At 37.3% G+C, this 19,493-nt stretch overlaps 1 protein-coding gene across 4 annotated transcripts in view; it reads left to right on the top strand.

Annotated features, from left to right (window-relative positions):
* Positions 1-19,493, top strand: part of LOC107592869 (calmodulin-binding transcription activator 1) — a 169,691-nt gene that overhangs the window by 75,388 nt on the left and 74,810 nt on the right. Inside the window, exon 5 of one of the 4 annotated variants that reach the window (XM_016282448.1) lies at positions 18,625-18,672. The exons of the other annotated variants lie outside the window; for them this stretch is intronic. The gene's annotated coding sequence lies outside the window, so the exon portion shown is untranslated. Of the gene's footprint in view, positions 1-18,624; positions 18,673-19,493 lie in introns of those variants that run through there. 4 annotated transcript variants of the gene reach the window in all.

The following is a 19,493-nucleotide window of genomic DNA, read 5'->3' as shown; positions in this document are numbered from 1 at the left end:
CAACACAACGAAAATAATTCGCAACGCAACAAAATTAGCACAATACAACGGAAGCAAGCTGCAACACAATGAAATTAGTTCAACACACTAGAAATATGTCTCAACACAATGAAATTAGCACAATACAAGGGAAACGAGCCACAACACAACGGAAACAAGCTGCAAAACAACAAAATTAGCTCAACACAATGGAAATAAGTCTCTTATACAATGAAATTAGCACAATACAAGGGAAATGAGCCACAACACAATGGAAATAAGTCGCAACGCAACAAAATTAGGACAATACAATGGAAACAAGCTGCAACACAACAAAATTAGTACAACACAATGGAAACAAGCTGCAACATAACGGAATTAGTATTACACAGTGGAAACAAGCCAACACAATGAAATTAGCACAGCACAATGAAATTATAGATCCTATGCAACGTGTTGTGGTGATTTCATTGTGTTCTGGAGACTTTGTTGTGTTTTGCACTACTAGGTCACCATAGATAGCTAATTTGCAGAGTAACAAAAACAGCAAATGTTCCTGATGTTCAAAGTTTTAATATTGGTTGGATATTTTTTCTAAAGAAACACAGTACTCATAACAGCTTTTTTTATTAGGTTACAACAAAGCACAGCTGCTTGACACCTCATTTTATTAGAGGTGAACTTTCTAAGCATACGCCCTACACCACTCTGCTGACCAAAGCTTGCACTCTCTTGGTCTAATTTCACAGGCCTTTCTCGAAATATCAGTGGAGTGCAATCTCAGCACCTCCAGCAGCATCCACTTCTTGCTCACGGATAGGTGGGTGTGCTGTGAGCCTGGGGAGAGCACAGTTCTTCAGAGAAGTGCATTCTGCCCAGTTTTCATTAAACCAGGCACCCATGAAGGGAATTTATGAATGACAATTAAAGACATGCTTCAGCATGTTTTAATGATAGTTTACTAGCCAAAACTGGCAGTAGATACAAAGGTTGCACTTTTAAGTGGCCCAATGGATTAGGGCTGATGGATACAGTTTTAGTTTGCACTTTTGAAACCTGTTTCAATGATATGCAGTGTTTTTATTAGGATTGTTTTTGTAGGCCAGTTATGAGGAGAATTTAAGGTTAATTATATAAAACAAGAGAACATATAAAAGTTTCCATTTGTTCCAGTCATTTGCAGGAGATGCAAAAATTAATTTGGCATATTTGTCCATTTTACTGTATTGTCACTGTAGTACAACTATAGTTCTATCATGACAACTCTGGGAGGGTTTAGCATGATAATGTACATGGCAATGTTTGGACTTGGTGGAATAGATCTGCTACGCTGCTGCGGCAGAGCAAATACCGAGACTTGCTACTGCCAATACATATACAACATGCTGCTGTGAGCATGTAAGAAATACTGCTGCTGCAAATATATCTAAAATAACCCCCATATATAGCATGCATGAATCACCCTGTAGCAGATCTATACAGGTGGAGCTGGGGAAGGTGGAGGATTTCTGAAGCAAGCTGCAAACTGCTACAACAAGCACTAGTCAAGTATTTGAATTTTGAATAGCAAACTCATTGTGTGCTGATACAAAAAGAACCAGTCAGCTGTGCCACGGGATAATGATGTCATATTGTCAGATTGATTTAGAGCTATCAGACTGTGCCATCTAGAGTTTCATGACAAAACTTTGGATTTCATAAGTATCACAAAGTGAGTGTTGCACCATTTTTTAAGGCAGCAATTACTGTACATGTTGTCTTCAGCCGGCAACTGGCAATCTCCAGCGGCCTTGATTCTGTGAGGAAACTGCTTAATTCATTAGCCCCTATATTGTGAGATGAGAAGAGGGGGATTTTAATTGCTCCCGCGGATATAAACATTTAAGAGCGCATCACGGACACGGCCGTTTGGGTGTCAGGACTATTAAAAGATGTGCTTACTGTGTTTATTCCGGCCAGACTTGAAAAGGACTGGGGTTAGGGGGTACTGGGCTTAATAACGTCCTGCTGTGAATGAATTCAAGTCAACATCCTCATTTTTACAGAAATTCTTCTAGATATATTGTTCTGTGTGCCAAATTAATACATGTATTGCATAATTAAGCACTTTGCAGCCTGAATGTATTTGTGTGTGTCTGCATGAAAACTAAATGTGGCAACACCAGCTTTAGTTCAATCCTCCAATAGCCAATAGTTTCATTGTTTCTGCTTTTCCTGTTTTTCTAGCTTTCACTGAAGCGGCGGTGGCCAGTTTTGGTTTAGTGTCATTAGAATGGTAAAGCGTGGCGTCCCGCTGGCAGCAGTAAAGCGGTAGGCATGAGAAATGAACGGCTCAGTCTCGTCTGGGTGCCTGTTTGAATTTTGTTTATTATGCATTTATGCTGTGCACTCCTACGCGGCCGGATCACACCGAAAACACACACCCACTCAGAGCAGCTTGCGACAAGGACTTCTAGTATTTTCTGATGACAAATATTCGCCTCGTGGCTCTTTTTTACATAATAAACATTCATTGCGCAAATGGCTGTGGAAATTAGGAAATTTGCTTGCTTTATTTGTTGACAGTGTTTAAACATTTAGTACGACTTTTCTCATTAATAAGCAAGTGATTGCTCTATAACCTTTATTAGCTCTGTATTTCATTCAGGCTCATTTGACGTGTTAAGTTGAAGTGCTCATGTGGGTGAGGCAAGTACTTTTCTGATCCTGTTATATCTACCATTTTCTGTCTTTTTTTTACTGTCCCACTTATAATAAAAGAAAAGGGTTCCAAGTGTTTTTTTAGCGCATTGCTATGAGGTTGAAGGATTCTGGTCATTGCTATGGTGTTGCTAGGAATAGAATTAGCAATGTGACATGACACTCATTGATATGAGGTATTATCATCATTTGTAGCACTAATTATGAGCAATGGTAAATAGCCATGGTTGCCTTTGTACAGACTTCTAAATATAGTTAATTTTTCCTTGGTTATATATGAGACATAGAGAGATAAATAGTTTGTATCGTTGATCATTCAGCTCATTTTGTCTTGTTCCTGTGAGTTCAGAGGTTTCGCTGTGACGCAAGGAACACGCACAAGCTTTTGGCTCCATCTCCAAAATCTCCTTCACTTAAAGCGCACGATAAAAAATCTCCACACTCTCTATCTCTCCCTCCCTCTATTCTTTAAATAACTTGAGTCAATGTGGAGCTAGAGGAATCGCGATGCTCAGGGAATGTGAGGACACATCATGCAGACGTTCACACACAGCTTTGCTTCCATCGCTGTAATGCGGGTGTGTGTGTGTTCAGTCACTATTGGCACATTTGGCACAAACATCAGCTCAGAGTTGAGGGTTGATGGAAAGGTAAATGGAGCATTCAGTCCTGAAATGCTGCCAGGAAGAGATTGGCTGAATGGCTAACAAAAGCTGTGTTTCAAATGTTTTCTCACCACTGTCAAATAACAACTATGTACAGTGATCCCCTGAAAATTTTGGAAACTTAAAAATGTCTGAATGTCTATGTATTAGACACTAGATATCAAAGCAAATGTCTGTATCTTAGGGCTACAGGATAATGGTTAAACTATTAAATCATGATTATTTTTCTCAAAAATCTCACAAAATCACAAGAGAAAAATTGGTAAGCTTAAGAAGTTTCTCTCAAAACGGTGAAATTTCTAATATCAATTTCAATAATTCCAAATTATGTTCATGTTTTTCTATTAAAACAACAAGAAAGACTTATTTGGTCAGCCTTAAGTAGTCAGGAGTCATGTTTGGATTTATTATAGTTCATTACTGAGTAGGCTTGCTTGCAGTTTTATTCACAGAAAATAGCACAAGCGGCATTATGAAGAAACACAGACTGGCTGATTATCACAGAATATCACAATGGAGATCGTTAAACTCTAGTATACATGTTTGTTGGCATTTTCCGATCATCTGTGTTGTTTTGCAGCCCAGAAAGAGCAGGTGCACATGGTTGCCAGTTTGGGAAGGGCAAGTTAAACACTGGGCAGAAAATGTATCCATTTTGGAGAAAAGTTCCAATTGGGAGATTTTAAACTCTTTGCATTTGGCAACCCCAAGCATGAAAGCTTGTGGAGGTTAGAAACCAATGCAAGATAGCAAAAATGAAAAATATGTTTTTGGGATAAATAATCAGAGGGATAATAACACAGACGATTATGCTTAATTAATCGAGAAACAAAAATCGTGATTAAAATATGACTAATCGCGCAGGCCTACTGTATCTGTTTATCAAACCTAACAAGCTTGAAAATTGTCTGTCTTTGTTTAAAACAGATGCTACATTTTTGTAGTGTGACTTAAGTGTCCAAATCTTTTGGAGGCCACAGTATCTGCTTAATTGTCTATCCATATATGTTAAGTGGTGCTTCAGGTACTACAATTTGAAAAGATCAGACTTTGACAACATTTTGCATTTGCATTTTGCACGTAGTTACAGTCAGCTTGGTGAAGAACTAGTTAAAGCCTCACGGCCTGGCGGTGAAAGTGATGGAAACGAAAGTGACAGCAGAGTTTTGGGTGAAGTGAGAGGTTGATCTGGAGACTGGCCAGAGTCATCACTTGTCTTCTCCCTGCTTTTCTTCAGCAGAGATCTGAAAGTATAATTAACTGCGCTTATGGCTGTCTCTCCTCACTGTAGTCTTCGCACCCCATGAAGGACCGAGACTAGCCTGACATCCACATCAACTACCTGCCGAGCCTTTTACTGATATCGGAGGTAATAGAAATCAGTCACGTTGTGATGAATGATTTTTGAAAGCTGTTCGTAATGAGTGCAGAGTGATTTTTAGACTACGACGACTGAAATTAGAAATCAGTCTGTTCGTTTGGTTGGCTGTATAAGAAGCAATACGTCTTGACGTGACATCAAGCATTATTAAAAACACAGACAAAGCTCATGTGTGATATTAGCCAGGTTGTAAACTCCCAAAGGTCCTGAAAACGAACGATAAGCTTTGGAGAGTCGCTTTGTCCATCTAAAGGTCATACGTCAAGATATCCATCCAATCCACCTTTTTCACATTGTGTCACTTAATTTGTCTGTCCAGGGAAAGTGAGGGAGATCTCCCCCTCCTCCTGACCCTGCGGTCAACTGTAATCTGCTAAGAGTTATGTGGGAGGTAGCGTTTGCCAGGCCCAGACATCCAGATGAATAAGGCAGGGACATGATAAAGCTTTTTGAAAACTCCAGCAGAGTATGGCGTAGGAGAGAGATTCTCACCAGCTGTGTCCCCGGAGAGCTATTTTTTGCTATTAATGTGTCCGCTGCTCTTGCTTTAGCCTTTAGCTGTACAGCAGAGCAACATGGGTAACTGGGTTAGCGGCCTCCCATTACTGAACTTTAGGAGGAGGGAGAAGAAAGGCAATGGGGTGTTAAGGAATGGGAACACTTTCTCCCGTTAACCTTATCACGCCATTCAATCCCAGCATCCTCAGGGAGCTCGGCCTGATACGGGGAAAGGACTGGAGCGAAGGACGGAGTGACAAAGGCTGTAGAAGTGAAGGACTGAAATGCAAATGTGGATTGGAAAATTAGCTGTGGTGTATCAGTCTTTTATTGTCAGGATCTAACTTGTGTCATCCAAATGAGTGCGAGCGCACTAACCCTTTATCAGCTTCACCTTAATGGCACCTTTACCACAAATAAAGGTGCCAGAAAGAAACAATAAGAGATTTTCACCTCAATGCCACTGAAGAGTCATGTCTGCTTCCCAAAAAGATTCTTTAATTTAAAGTTTCTTGAAATATTTTATCTTTATCTTTTTAAAGAACTTTTTTTTCCCACTATAAGGAAGTTTTTGTGCAATGGGAAATTTCCACATGTCAAGGTTCTTCAGGGGTTATTCTCAGAATATTGTGAAAAAGACCTTTTTATCCTTGAAAAATATTCTCTCAAAAAGCATAGTTTGTTAGATAAATTTAAATAGTTTGGCACATATATACAAATAAATAAATAAATAACAAATTGAGATATACAGCTGTTTATGCTTATTTTTCTCTTAGTTTGGTTTTCCAGCTACATCATTAGTGAACGTGTGCAAAAAAAAAGAGTACCGTATTGGCCCGAATATAAGATGACCCCCCTTTTTTCCAGATTAACCTTTTGGAAAAAGGCTTTTTAAAAACCAAATCTTGTTTTTTTTTCTCAGTAAAACACATTTTGTCTTCAATTATTTTCATATTGCATATTTTTCCTATTTTAATTTTTGTTTTGAAAGTATGGTAAAAACTGGTAAACTGTACCAACAATCACATTTAAAAAATATACACTTTTTGATATACTATTAAAAAAAAACAGGTAGCCCATCTGAATTAGGACATTTAGGCTATCCATCTAATAGTAGCCTACCAACATCTTATTAACAGTAGAAGTTAAATCGTACTGTAATCTTCAAATCTGGGTACTTTCTTACGTTTTAAGACAGTAAGTTTAAATTTGGTCGCGATTTTTACAACACGCATTTACGTATTTCATGGCACACTCGTTTTAGGCGTATTTGGCGCCACCTATTGTTGTGGGTGTATTATTGACATGTCAAAGTCTAGACCCTGAATATAAGACGACCGCATTTTTTCAGATGTAGTTCCAAGAAAAATACAAGTAAAAAAGTAAAACTATTATTATTATTATTTATTTTTTATTTATTTTTTATTCTGTATGGTTTGTAAAAACCACTGGTGCAAAAAGTATTGTTTTTGTGAATGACTTTCGTTTAAAAATTAGTCTGATTAGTGATATGCATCTTGAGATTATTATATTACTGACGCCATTGTGGAAATGTAATTTATATGAATTATTTATAATTGCATTTTAATTATATATTCAAATAAATTTTTTATTTAAAAAATGCAAAAGAAAACAACTTATTTGATACTTTAATACTTTTTCACCATTAGCTTTCATGTGAGAAAACTGGTAAATTTTTTTGTGTTTGTGCTATTTTCATCTTCCGGGTTTAAAATCTACATCGTGTTGACGTCACAATTTGTGATGTGGCAAAGGACGATAGTACATCGATGTCGCTTCGGTGTCTATTAAATTATTCATGAGACTGCGTGTTCTTATCCGATGAGAAGACGCTTCACTTAATTATTCACAACAGCATGTGCTGATTTGCTATGACAGATGCTTCAGCGCACATTAACTGAAAGAAACGTTCATGGATCGAAAGAGTGTGTTTGTTTTTGCTTTGTAATAAGAGTTCGGCAACGAACGCGATTCATTCACTTAGTGAGTGTAACCGTTTTTACAGCTCCTTGACACAACCCGTCAAAAGGCTTATATAAACGCCGCAGAATAAGCATTAAAAAGTTATCAGAGGTGCAACAGTGCATTCATATATATGTTTTCGATGCAGAGTGCAAATGGCTGTGTTTTTATTTGTGTTTTTAACTTGGGACCGAAATTAAACTGTCTGAACCCGAAGCTGTGTGTGTTGTCTGTCTCCCCTCTTCCCCCTCCACTCCACAGCGCACCACGCCCACTTTTTTAGCGTTTTTTTAAAACCGTGGTGAGAACTAACCAGTGCTGAAACAGTGGTGTCATGACCCTTTAAGAACCTTTACATGAACCAATATGCTCACTTTTTTCTGCTAAACTGTTTAGACACCTTTCCTTTTTGAAACCAAATAAAGCCTCACTCAAAGTCTAATAATTTACAGAACGTGAGGCCTGTGAAAACATTTCTTCCTGGGACGCCGAATGCTGATTCAACATGTAGTTTTGTATTGTCCTCATTTCACCAAGTAGGGTATTTTTACCACACGTACATGCCTAAGAACAGATTGAAATGTACGACCTTTTGACAATATCAGTAGGTTGGTTGCTTTGAATATAGGAGCTGGAGAGCTTCTCTGGTGAAGGAGCGCATGAGCATCTCTGTGTGTGGGACTGCATGATTCAGCACCAGCCGAAGAGAGCTTCCAAGTGATTATTGGAACAAAAGGAGACACAATGGGGTGTTGAGGGGTAGGAGGTTGTCCCGGAAAAGAAGGTAAACTTTTATGTAACTGTGTCGTGACATTGTTCCGAGGAGGACGCTGTGGGTTTTTGTTCTTGGAACGCACTTTGCCATCAATGTGTCATGCTGTGTGTCACAATATAATTTGGAGTGGTGGTTCTGAGGAGGAACCGGGTAATTTGTGGTGTGCGCTTGCTCTGGGGGAAATCTCAGGCCGGTTAATAAGACAGATATGTTGGATGTAAGTACAGACAGAGATGTGAATACTGTCAGTTTACAGCCAGACTTTTTGTTATACGCATCCAAAAGGAAAATCTTAATTGGCCAAGGTCAACAGGTCAAAAATTCCTCCCTTCTCCCATTGAAAAGCCAGATGAGTCATATAGGAAGCCAAACTTGACAGAGAGCTTCTCCTGCCATGCAGATCCTTACAGTATGTGCTGCCACTTACACCTTACGACCCGAAATAGGGACTTTGAGCCAACAAACTTGGTTGGTTTTGTGTTTGTTGAAGCTCTTTGACTGTAGTCGAGCTCCAGAGAAGCCTCACAATCCCTGTGAGGTGTCATTGGGAACACCGAGTGAAGCGACAGCAAGGAGAAAAGCGACAGAGAGAAAAAACAGGACCTGCTTACGTGAGCGTGCAAGTAAAGCATCGAAGGACCGAAAGAGGGATAATCTCATTCCAGCTCTATTCAGTAGTTCAGAGTCTCGTCTGTTTGAGTAAACAATTTAGTTTGCATCTAGAATGTGCAATTTAAGAGGGTAAATATCCCGCTAAGCCCTCACGAACAGCAGCAAACCCAGAGGTTAGTTTGTGTTTGCTGAACCTGTTCGGGGAAATATCGAGGAGGATGTCCCGTCCCATTCCGGTTCTGCCGCTTGACAGTTACTCCTGAAAATTTGTGTATTTCCCACATAATGATGAGTCAGCATGGATCGCGGCCCTCTGTGTCTAATAAGTATTCTCATTCGTCGCTTTCTGACAAATATCTGCACAATCAATTTGACACGTTTCGCATAAAAATGCCAAGCCTTCCCACAGAGCATTGTAGAGCGAGAAACAAAGTTTATGAAAAGCAACAATAGGCTGGCTTTATGTTTGTGAATCTTTCTGCACAGGACACTGCGTGTTGTTTGTTCGTTTTCTTTTATTTCTTTGTCTGACATGCCCTTGACTGCGTCACACACATTTCGTCTTCCATCTTTCCACCGTTGCTGGATCTTTGGGTCTGCGGAGGTGGAGAATACAGTCAACCATCCATGTTATTCATTCGTCATTCATTTCCATTAGAATATGTGTTTTCCAATCTGGCACGTAGCACTTTTTATTCATCCTTATTTACTTTATTTCATTGCGGATTAGTACGTTGGCACGTTGAATTGTGACACACTGTAATCAAAATTCAAAATTAGAAGCTAAGTAATAAATGACTGCTTTGTCTAATTTATTTCCATTTATTTATTAATATTTTGTTTATTTATCCATTACTGCTTTAATTACTATTTATTCCTGATCTTCAAGCTGAATTGTTTACTGACTGAATGAAATTGGATTTTAAGTAATTTCAAAAGAGGTAATTATAAAGATGTCATTGTCCATCAAGAATTCCTGGCAGTAAAGCCTTTAGCTGCTGATGTGGGATCGGTTTGAGGTTTTATCAGCTCTCCCATCCCCCACAGTTCCCTTTTAACCTTCCATCTATTGGCCTGACCTTGGCTAGCTCTTTCCTGTCATTTGCTTGAGGACGGAACACAGGAGTAACTAATGTTCTTCAGCCTCTTTCCCCTTCTATATCTGTAATTTTCTATTTATAATATGCTTCTCCCTTTTGTCTTTCATAAAACGACGAACGTTTAAGGGATTGCGATCACAAAATGTTCTTCGATCACAGATTTGTTCCTCAGCAGCCTGAAAAAGGTTCAGTTCCAGCGAGAAGACGGACGTGTCGCGGGACTCACATTCCGTATGGATTTATTTTATTACGCGATAGTGTTTACCAATAAATCTTTTTGAATTTCAGTGATGGCCATCGAATCATCAGCTTCTGCTCATTAGTATGCGGGAAACATCTATAAAATCTCCATAAAGCCTGGCGCTGCTGAGGCAGTAAAAAGTTTATTTTCAACTTAGAGGGTAATGATTTGGTCCTTTTTCTCTCGGTGACTGCTCCGTTGCCTTTTCCTGAAACTGGATCAAACGAGACAGTTGTGTATTTATTTTCCGCTCTTTTTCCCCCTCCCTCCTCTCCCAAGATAGAATTTCGATTAGCTTCATGGTGTATTTTCAAATTAGTGATATTCTAAATTAGCATCAATTGCTTCCCGGCACATTTGGTATTACTCCCGACCTGCACTCAACCCAATATCCCAGCACTTCATGAAAAAAACATGACTTTTCTTTGGGATTTTCATAAATCAACAAACAAGCAGCATTAAGCCTCTGTTTTCTCATTTCAGCACACAATAATAACTTATCAAAACAATTTGTCTTGCAAGAAAATGCCACATCCAGTGTTTATCATCATTTGGAAATGGCAATTATGTATACAAATAATGCCACGGACTAAATTTGAATATTTGCATATTTGTGAATATGCTTAATATTGCTGATTAAGACGCGGTTAGGCTCTCTGCCATTGTTTGATCTCGGCGGAGGCTCTTAATGGCGTTATTAATGATGAGCAGAGTCGTGCAATGACATATTCAATCAACGCTGATGGTTACGATGAAATCTCTGAACGTAAAAGTGATGCCCAATTTTTTAATGAGCCGAAAATAGACACTATGTAGAATCTGCAAATTGCAAGCTTCTGGATTTAGGGTTATTTTCATCTTTTTTTATTATTATTATTATTTATTGCACACTGTGTTTTCTAGAGAAATTGTTGGTTTCCTGATTGTACGGTTTTGTTAAAGATTTAGAGAGCAAAATAAAATAACTGTTTACTCTAGCATAAATTAATTGCAAATTATCCAGACTTTTCCTTTCCCTAATGCAGTTTTTATGGCTTTTTCAATCTCTCTCTCTTTAGTTTACACTAGTATGTAGGTAGAAGTGCCGCCCATGGCAAGGGTAAAGCTTCGGCCGACCCTGTGGAGCGCAGTCCTTATAGCACATCACTAACAATCATTAGCTTTTATTTGCTGTTTGCTTTTGCCTAATAAGCCCAGTAATACTATGCTATACATCTTTCTTTATTTCTCTCTCTGGCCTAGTGAGGCAGAGAGCGAGTGAGGGATGAGTAGCGAGGGAGAGACGAAGAAAGTATAATTCAGAGATGGAGCCGTTGTAAGAGTATCCCTTATTTAGACATGCCCTGCAGAGCACCAGCACAATTAAAATGATTCATACTCGCCATAACTCGATAAATATTACACACAGCTTAATCAAAAATGCATATCCGTTTCACCTCGTGCCGTATCCTGAATGTATGCCGTCAGACAGATAGGAGGAGAGAGTGTGGGAGCATGTTAAAATATTCACTGCCGTGGTTAAGAGATTAAAATGCCCTCATTAGGAAAGCTGAACTTTGTAGAGGTCACTGTGTTCCACACCACCTGGAACCTTATTTTAGCCCAAAGGACTGATTAACATTGTGCCGGGAACGCCACTGAAGTTATAGACCCCGTTACTGGCCTGTTTGCATTTGTTTTCACCCTCCTGCTTTTAAAACAGGGCCAATCAGGCTAAACGGATAGAAGAGCAAAACTAATAAGCCAATTAAAGCAGAGGACGGTGAAGCTTAGCATGCAGCTTTGTTAATGGAGCTTATGTGTGTTCCTATGTCCAGTGTATGTTTTGTTTATTGATTTTAGAGCTTTAATAACTGATAATTCGCCTCCTCTGGAGATTCTGTTAATTAGAATGCTTTAGAGAAGTTATGCATTTTTCCTTCATGGAGCCACAGTGAAAGAACATTTTCACTTGTGTTTGTTATTTTATGACACTCCCTACTTGAAGAACTACATTTGGACACCGATTGCTCAGCACATGCATGTTTTAGTACCATGATCAATGCTGTGTCCACACTGATAGATTCAGTTTGCATTAATCACTTAATTAGATCATATATGGATGCACTAAATCAGAGAGGGACTAGTATACAACAGTCTGCTCTTACTAAACCTGATTTACTTAATGGATGCCATTTGAGATGAGTCATAAGCAGAGATGCACAGTAATTTATGTACGACGATGCCACCTGTATGAGATGAAGCCGTGCGCTCGCCTTAGCATCAATAAAACCAGAATAAAGTGATAAATCCTTCCATGTTAATCTGCAGTTTTGTCCTAACCAGGGATCACATGTGCATTTACATGCATTTATTCTTTTGACAGTTGTAGTGCATAATATTGCATTCATTTTTGGGGGGTTTTGGTCTGTATTTTGGTGTGCAGTTATAAAAAGATACAGTCTGCGTTTAACACACCACTCTTGACAGGTTTTATTTATCTAATGTAGGAAGTTATTGATGCATTTCTAGTTTAATACTGTATTACTGGTGAAACTCGCTCTGTCCATGTGAATATGATGGCACATATTTTCAACTGGACAAACTGGAATTGCACACTTTTTCAAGCTTAAAGTCTGATTTCTGGTGCTATTTTATTGCATTTTTTCCAAATAAGAAGTTGATTGGAACACAGCTTATCGCTGTATTTTCTGGAAGCCCTTTTACATCTCAGATTAACATAAACTGATTTAATTTCTCAAAAACTTTATTACCTGTTGTTGTGATTTTATAATTATTTTAAGTAAATAAATTAAATTGGTCACACTTTATTTTAAGGTCCATTTCTCACGATTAGCAAACCATTAACTATGACTTTTGCCTCAATTTCCTAATTTCCTGCTTATTAATAGTTGGTAAGGTAGTTGTTAAGTTGAGCTATTGGGGATGTAGAATATGGTCATGCAGAATATGTGTTTTATAAGTATAAACAGCCAATATGTTCATAATAGGCATGCTTATAAGCAACTAATTAATAGTGAGAATTGGTCTCTATACTAAAGTGTTACTGTTAAATCTCTTCACGGTTACTTTCATAGCTTAAAATGTTTTGCAACTTTATATCTCACAGTTGTGATTTTGTCTTACAACATGACTGTACATTTTAACTTAATCCGGTAATTCTTTTTTTCTTTCTTTTTTGAGCTGAAAATGGGCTTCTTTAGCTTTCAAAGAGTACAGGTAAATTACTTGGCGCTTAAAACTTGTCACGTTTTGTTTGGTTAAAGCCATGAGGACGTTGTGCTTGGAAGAACTGCTGATTGTTGCTGAGATTGCAATGGATGCCAATTCATGCCTCTGATAAACTATTCAGGAAGCATCTCCTCATCTATTTCCCATTTTCAGAGAGAGGGAGAGGGCAGATGGATCGAGAGAAAGAGAACCAATCTATCTGTGGTGCACCTGTGTTTTGGGGCTTGAAAAGCAGCTTTCCCAGCTTTTTTGCGTGAAGGCGTGGCAGCCAATCAGAGCTAATGACCAGGTTGCTTTGCTCATCAGCGATCGCCGGGTGGATGGACCATCTCAGTGCCTGCGTTTGGTTTAGCCACGCAGCTCATGTGCTACCAGCTGGAGTACCACACAAACTGCCTGATTAAAAGTAGCCCTCTCAAGGCCCCTGAGTTCTCATCCTGAATGCCAAACTACAGGACTCCGGGACCGAAATGATAATGTGTTGAAGCAGCTTTGCCAAATATAGAATGAAGCTGATGGAGCATGAGCATATAATTGTTTAAATCGCTGTGCACAAATAAATATAATTGTTTAAATTGGTTCTTGATACATATGGCAGTCCTTCTCTGCAGTCTCTATATAATGTTTTTTTTTTAATTGTAATATTTAATTCATTTTAATTATATAAAAATTATATATATATATATATATATATATCAAATCAAAAATTATTCAGACACCATATATAATTTTTTATATTTTTTTACTAGTGGGTGCAGGACACTTTAGTTAATTTACACAAGTGAGGATAGCAAAATAAAGTAAACTGTCACATACCCAAAAATTCTTCATACAGTGGACTTCCAGTAAAATTACAAATTTGGGACCAAAAATTATTCAGACATTTTGACCTGACCATGTTTTGCTTAAGTGTTTTTCTTTAATTGCTAATGCGAACTTTTTACACCACAGATTAAACTAAATTAAGCATTGCTTGGTAATTGGTTGGCCTAAATTGGTATTATCTAATTGTGTACTTAAATTTTACATTTGACAGTTATTTAACCTAATTTATTTCATACCTTTCTATCAAAGTTCTATCTGACATTGTCAAGATGAATTTGAAGTTCTTGTCAAATTGTATTACCGTTTTCTAAACTATAGCGAATAAACTATGATAATGTGAGAATTGTTGAAGGTGTCTGAATAAATTTTGGTTTGACTGTGTTTTGACGTTTTTAAATTTTTTTGGCAAATGACTGGAAAAGTCATGGACATTCACTGGTGGGAATTCTGAACTTAGATTTATAATTGCATTAGTTAGAAGCCAACTCAATTTTGAAGTGTTAGCCCAAATATCTTCATCTGTGCATCACTACTTCAAGCCGATTAGAGTCCAGAACTTTCTGAGAGAGAAAGAAAGGTAGAGATTTCTTTGTCTTCTTAACAGCTCCAGGAGACACCTGAGCAATAGCTTTCAGAGTTCCACAAAGCCCTGGCAACCGACACAGGAAATGGGAATGTTTTTACGAAGGCGCTCCCGAGAACAAGTTCTGAGGTGAAATTAACCGCACGATCACCGGTCTTTAAAAACCCTGCTAAAATTCTTCAAACGAACTTCAAAACTCCCTCTGGTGGTCGCATCTCTTGGTCTAAAGCTGCGTTTGATGGACGAGCCTGAGAGAGACAGACAGACAGACAGAGACATTTAAAAGCAGCTTTGCTTATGTTAGTCCATATGGCGGCTTTCTGCTGCCTGATTCGCGGCACAAACGCATCCTTGAATTTCAAGCGATGGTTTGGGATTCTATTATAAGGAATCCTCATTTCCATTGCCTCTGTTCTTTGACCTACAGAGGATTACTGTGTCGCCCTCTGCATGGCTTGCTGTTTCATTCCCGCACACAGGCCTGTGAAAGATCACATCAGTTAGTTCAATTACTGAAGCCATAAAGAGCGCCGTGCATCTGCGTGCGTGTGAACGAGTCGCGAAAACCCACCCTATGCAAAAAACATGCTGTCTATCTCTCTCGCTCCAGAGCGAGCCAGAAAGAGCAGACGCATCTCTCGGCTTTGATTCCCCTCTGGGTCTCTCTGACTGCCTTTATAGTGAGCACTGGTGCTGTCAGCGGCTGTGTGTCTCTCCGCTCACCGCAGAGTTCACGGTGAAGGTTTTGAAGCGGTGACACTGCGTCTGCGCTGATAACAGTGTGAAATTAAAATCCCTCTTTCTGATGACGAAGAGGGCTGTTTCGCTAATCCTCAGGGGTTTGGGGATTTTTTTTCCACCTTAGTGTGCAAGGGGACGAGTGCCGGTTGGAGGGGTTGGAGGTGCTGGACTAGTGTTGGGAATCAAGAACCACTTCAGTCATGTTTCGGTTGTGAATTTGCTGTCTGGATTGAATTTTGTGAGAGGAGGAATCAGTACGGAGACAATATTAGACACATCATCACAATTGTCCAATTCGTGAGCACATGATTCTCATTGGATTTTATATGAATTGACCTTGAACATATGTGTAATTCAGGTTATAACATTTTTGTATTAAAGTACATAGATATGTTAGCCAAAACATTGTTTTTATTTAAAATACATTTATTTTATTACTAATATTTATTAATGTTTTAATAAATTCATATAATTAAAAACTTTAATATAAATAACATTTCATAAAACGTTTTTGTTTTTTAATATACACTACTGTTCAAAAGTTTGGGGTCAGTATTTTCTTTTTTTATTTCTTTTTTTTTAAGAAATATTAATCAAAGATGCATTAAACTGATCAAAAGTTGATCTTTTGAACTTTCTATGCATTACATAATATTGAAAATGTATCCACACAAATATTAGGCAGCATAATTTTTTTTGGTAACACTTTAGAAGGGAACATATATTCACTATTAAATAAGAGTTTTACCTCAATAGAAGTCTAATGTGCTGCTTATTAATAGTTAGTAAGGTAGTTGTTAAGTTTAGGTATGGGGTAGTAGGATTATGGGACCTAAAATATGGTCATGCAGAATAAGGCATTAATATGCGCTTTATAAGTACTAATAAACAGCCAGTGTGCTAGTGATAAAGAACATTTTAAATAAGTTAATTGAAATAAAAGAAACGATAACTGAAATAAAAAATAATAAAACTTCAGTTAGCTGCCAAGACAACATTTCTCATTTTTGTTTAGTTTAACTTTAAAAAAAAAAAAAAAAAAAGTCTATATACAATATTTTTTTTCTCTTCTGTGTCTGTCTGTATATATATATATATATATATATATATATATATATATATATATATATATATATATATACATAATAACCCTTGTTTCTATTTTCATACTTTTGACCTAGTTTGCAGCCAATAATTAACAGATAATTTGTATCACTGGTCAACGCTGATTGTCCTGAGTACTTTTTCCTTATAGTGATGTCTCAAAGCAATCACCAGGATTTTTCTTCTGGTCTAAGCTTAAATACATGTTTCTTCTTTGGTTTCTTTTACTATTTTCACTGTGTCTTCCTGATTTCTTGCTAACTAGTAACCTATTTCTGCAGTGCCTTTTATGTAGAAAGGAGAGGTGACATGTCTTACTGTACATTACTTGGTACACATTAGATTAGGAAACACTATTCACTAACTACTACTGTACAACAATTACCTTATTTACTATAAACAAACAGCAAATTAGGAGATTATTGATTAGTTAATAGTGAACATGTGTTTCCTAATCAAAAGTGTTTTTTTATTAGTGCTTATTCTTATTCTTAATATATATCTTATTGAATATCTTATTCACTCTTTTACATTCATTCATTCAGAAGACGCTTGTATCCAAAACAACTTACATTCAATTCAAGCTCTACATTTTATCAGTTCTTACATTAACTCATGACCTTGGCATGGCTAGCGCCATGCTTTAGTGTTTGAGCTACAGGAATGCAATTTCTAAAAGAAGAAGAAGAAAAAGAGTGAATATTTTCAATCAAACAAAATAGTAACTGCTTCATCTTTAACCTTTCTTGTCAGTTGACATCAACAAGGCTGCATGCACAAACAAACAACTAAATAAATAATTAAATAATGTTTTACCAGTAATATGACATGATTCGATTAAATTATAATGCACAAAATCAGGTCCTACCCCATTTTTTACACTACTCTTTAAAAGTTTAGGTTTGTTAAGATTTGTGATGTTTTTGACCCTTTATGCTTACCAAAGCGTTATTTATTTTTTTAAACATGCAATGAAATAATAATATTGGAATGTTTTATTAATGTTAATGATTGGAAAATATTTCAAAATGAAAATAGTCTGTTACAGTGTATTTTTAAAATGTAATTTATTCCTGTGGCAAAGCTGAATTTTTAGCATTAGCCATTACTCCAGTCTTCAGTGTCACGTGATCCTTCAGAAATCAGGAATATGACATGTTAGAACAAGAAACATCTTTTTACTCAGTTGCACTATAGAAATAGGACCACCAGAGAGGAGTGAGAGCTCTGGGCTCTGCTGTTTCTGCATGAGGTTGGAGCAGTGACTATTTTCGGTGAACATGTGCTGCGATGTGCTATGTAAAACTCATAGAAAGCTCAGCACCCATGTTAAATTCATAGACACTCGAGGAAAATAGACGAAAAGCTTTCAGCATGGACTCGATCTGCTGAACTCGCATCTTTCTTTAGATGCTGCTTTACTTGTATCAAGGAAATTCTCTTAACACATGACCTTGTACAGAGCTTTTAATAATCCCATATGCTGTACAGTGATTAATACATTTAAGTGAGTTAATGCATTTATTTATTTATTTTTTTTGCCTTTGAAGTAAAATATGAATTCATCATATCTCATTTTTTAAGTTTTGTTTCTGCATGAGGTTGGAGCAGTGACTATTTTCGGTGAACATGTGCTGCGATGTGCTATGTAAAACTCATAGAAAGCTCAGCACCCATGTTAAATTCATAGACACTCGAGGAAAATAGACGAAAAGCTTTCAGCATGGACTCGATCTGCTGAACTCGCATCTTTCTTTAGATGCTGCTTTACTTGTATCAAGGAAATTCTCTTAACACATGACCTTGTACAGAGCTTTTAATAATCCCATATGCTGTACAGTGATTAATACATTTAAGTGAGTTAATGCATTTAGTTTTTTTTTTTTTTTTGCCTTTGAAGTAAAATATGAATTCATCATATCTCATTTTTTAAGTTTTTTTTTTTTTTTTTGCAAGCATATCCTAAGTTGGCTGACCAAGGTTGTTTCCCAACAAACTAAACGACCCTTCATTTGCATGTGTAATCAGAATGCCGTGGGCTTAGGAATCCTGCCTCGATTAGCACCATGTTTTCCCTTCTATTAGATATATTTATTGCCATTTACTAATTGGTATCCTTCTCTCTTCCTCTCTCTTTTCTCCTCACTGTTTCGTTGGATGCTCTGATGATGGCAATAACCTCTTCCACGTTCTCTTCTAATCCAAGGTAAGACATTGAATTAACATTTTCCTCCCAGCCTCCTGCAACTCCAGACTAGGTAATGAGGCTGTTTTAACTGAGATAGATTGACATGAGACATCTTTTTGAGAAGACTCCAAGAAAATTCGCTCCAGGGGTTGGACCGTCCGGTTTGAGCCATGCCAGCTGGCCTGAGAGGCGCTCTCCTCAGATCAATGCTCTGCTTCAAGTGCCATTAAGTATTCCTTCAGAGGCTCATGTAAACATTTATCAGGAACCCAAAGCTCGAATTTACTGTTGGGCTCAGTTTCTGACACATTGACCTCTATTCACTTCTATGATGTCATCTATCTATCTATCTATCTATCTATCTATCTATCTATCTATCTATCTATCTATCTATCTATCTATCTATCTATCTATCTATCTATTGTTCTATCTATCTATCTATTGTTCTATCGTTCTATCATTCCATCCATCTGTCCATCCATCCTTCTGTTCTATGTACTGTTCTTTCTATCAATATTTGTTTTGTTCTGTCATTCTATCTATCATTCTGTTGTTCTATCTACTGTTCTTTCTATCATTCTATCGTTCTATCAATCAATTTGTCTTTCTATCATTCAATCTATTGTTTTATCTTCTATGTATCATGCTATGTCCCATTCTAGCTATCTATTATTCTATCATTCTATTTACCATTATTTCTGTCAACATTCTATCAATCTATCTATAAATCGGTCATATATATTTATTGTTTTATATATCATTCTATCTCTGTCTCTCTCACTATAGTGATTTTGTTCAATTAGGGATTCATTGCGTTCATTTCTTTCTAGAAAGTCCCCCCCCCCCCACTATTTTGCATTTCTTATCCTTTTTTCCATAAATCTCTT

The sequence above is a fragment of the Sinocyclocheilus grahami genome, unplaced genomic scaffold (assembly GCF_001515645.1).
Source record: "Sinocyclocheilus grahami isolate Dianchi unplaced genomic scaffold, SAMN03320097.WGS_v1.1 scaffold160.1, whole genome shotgun sequence".
Lineage (NCBI taxonomy): Eukaryota > Metazoa > Chordata > Actinopteri > Cypriniformes > Cyprinidae > Sinocyclocheilus > Sinocyclocheilus grahami.
This window is presented reverse-complemented; position numbering and strand designations above follow the sequence as displayed.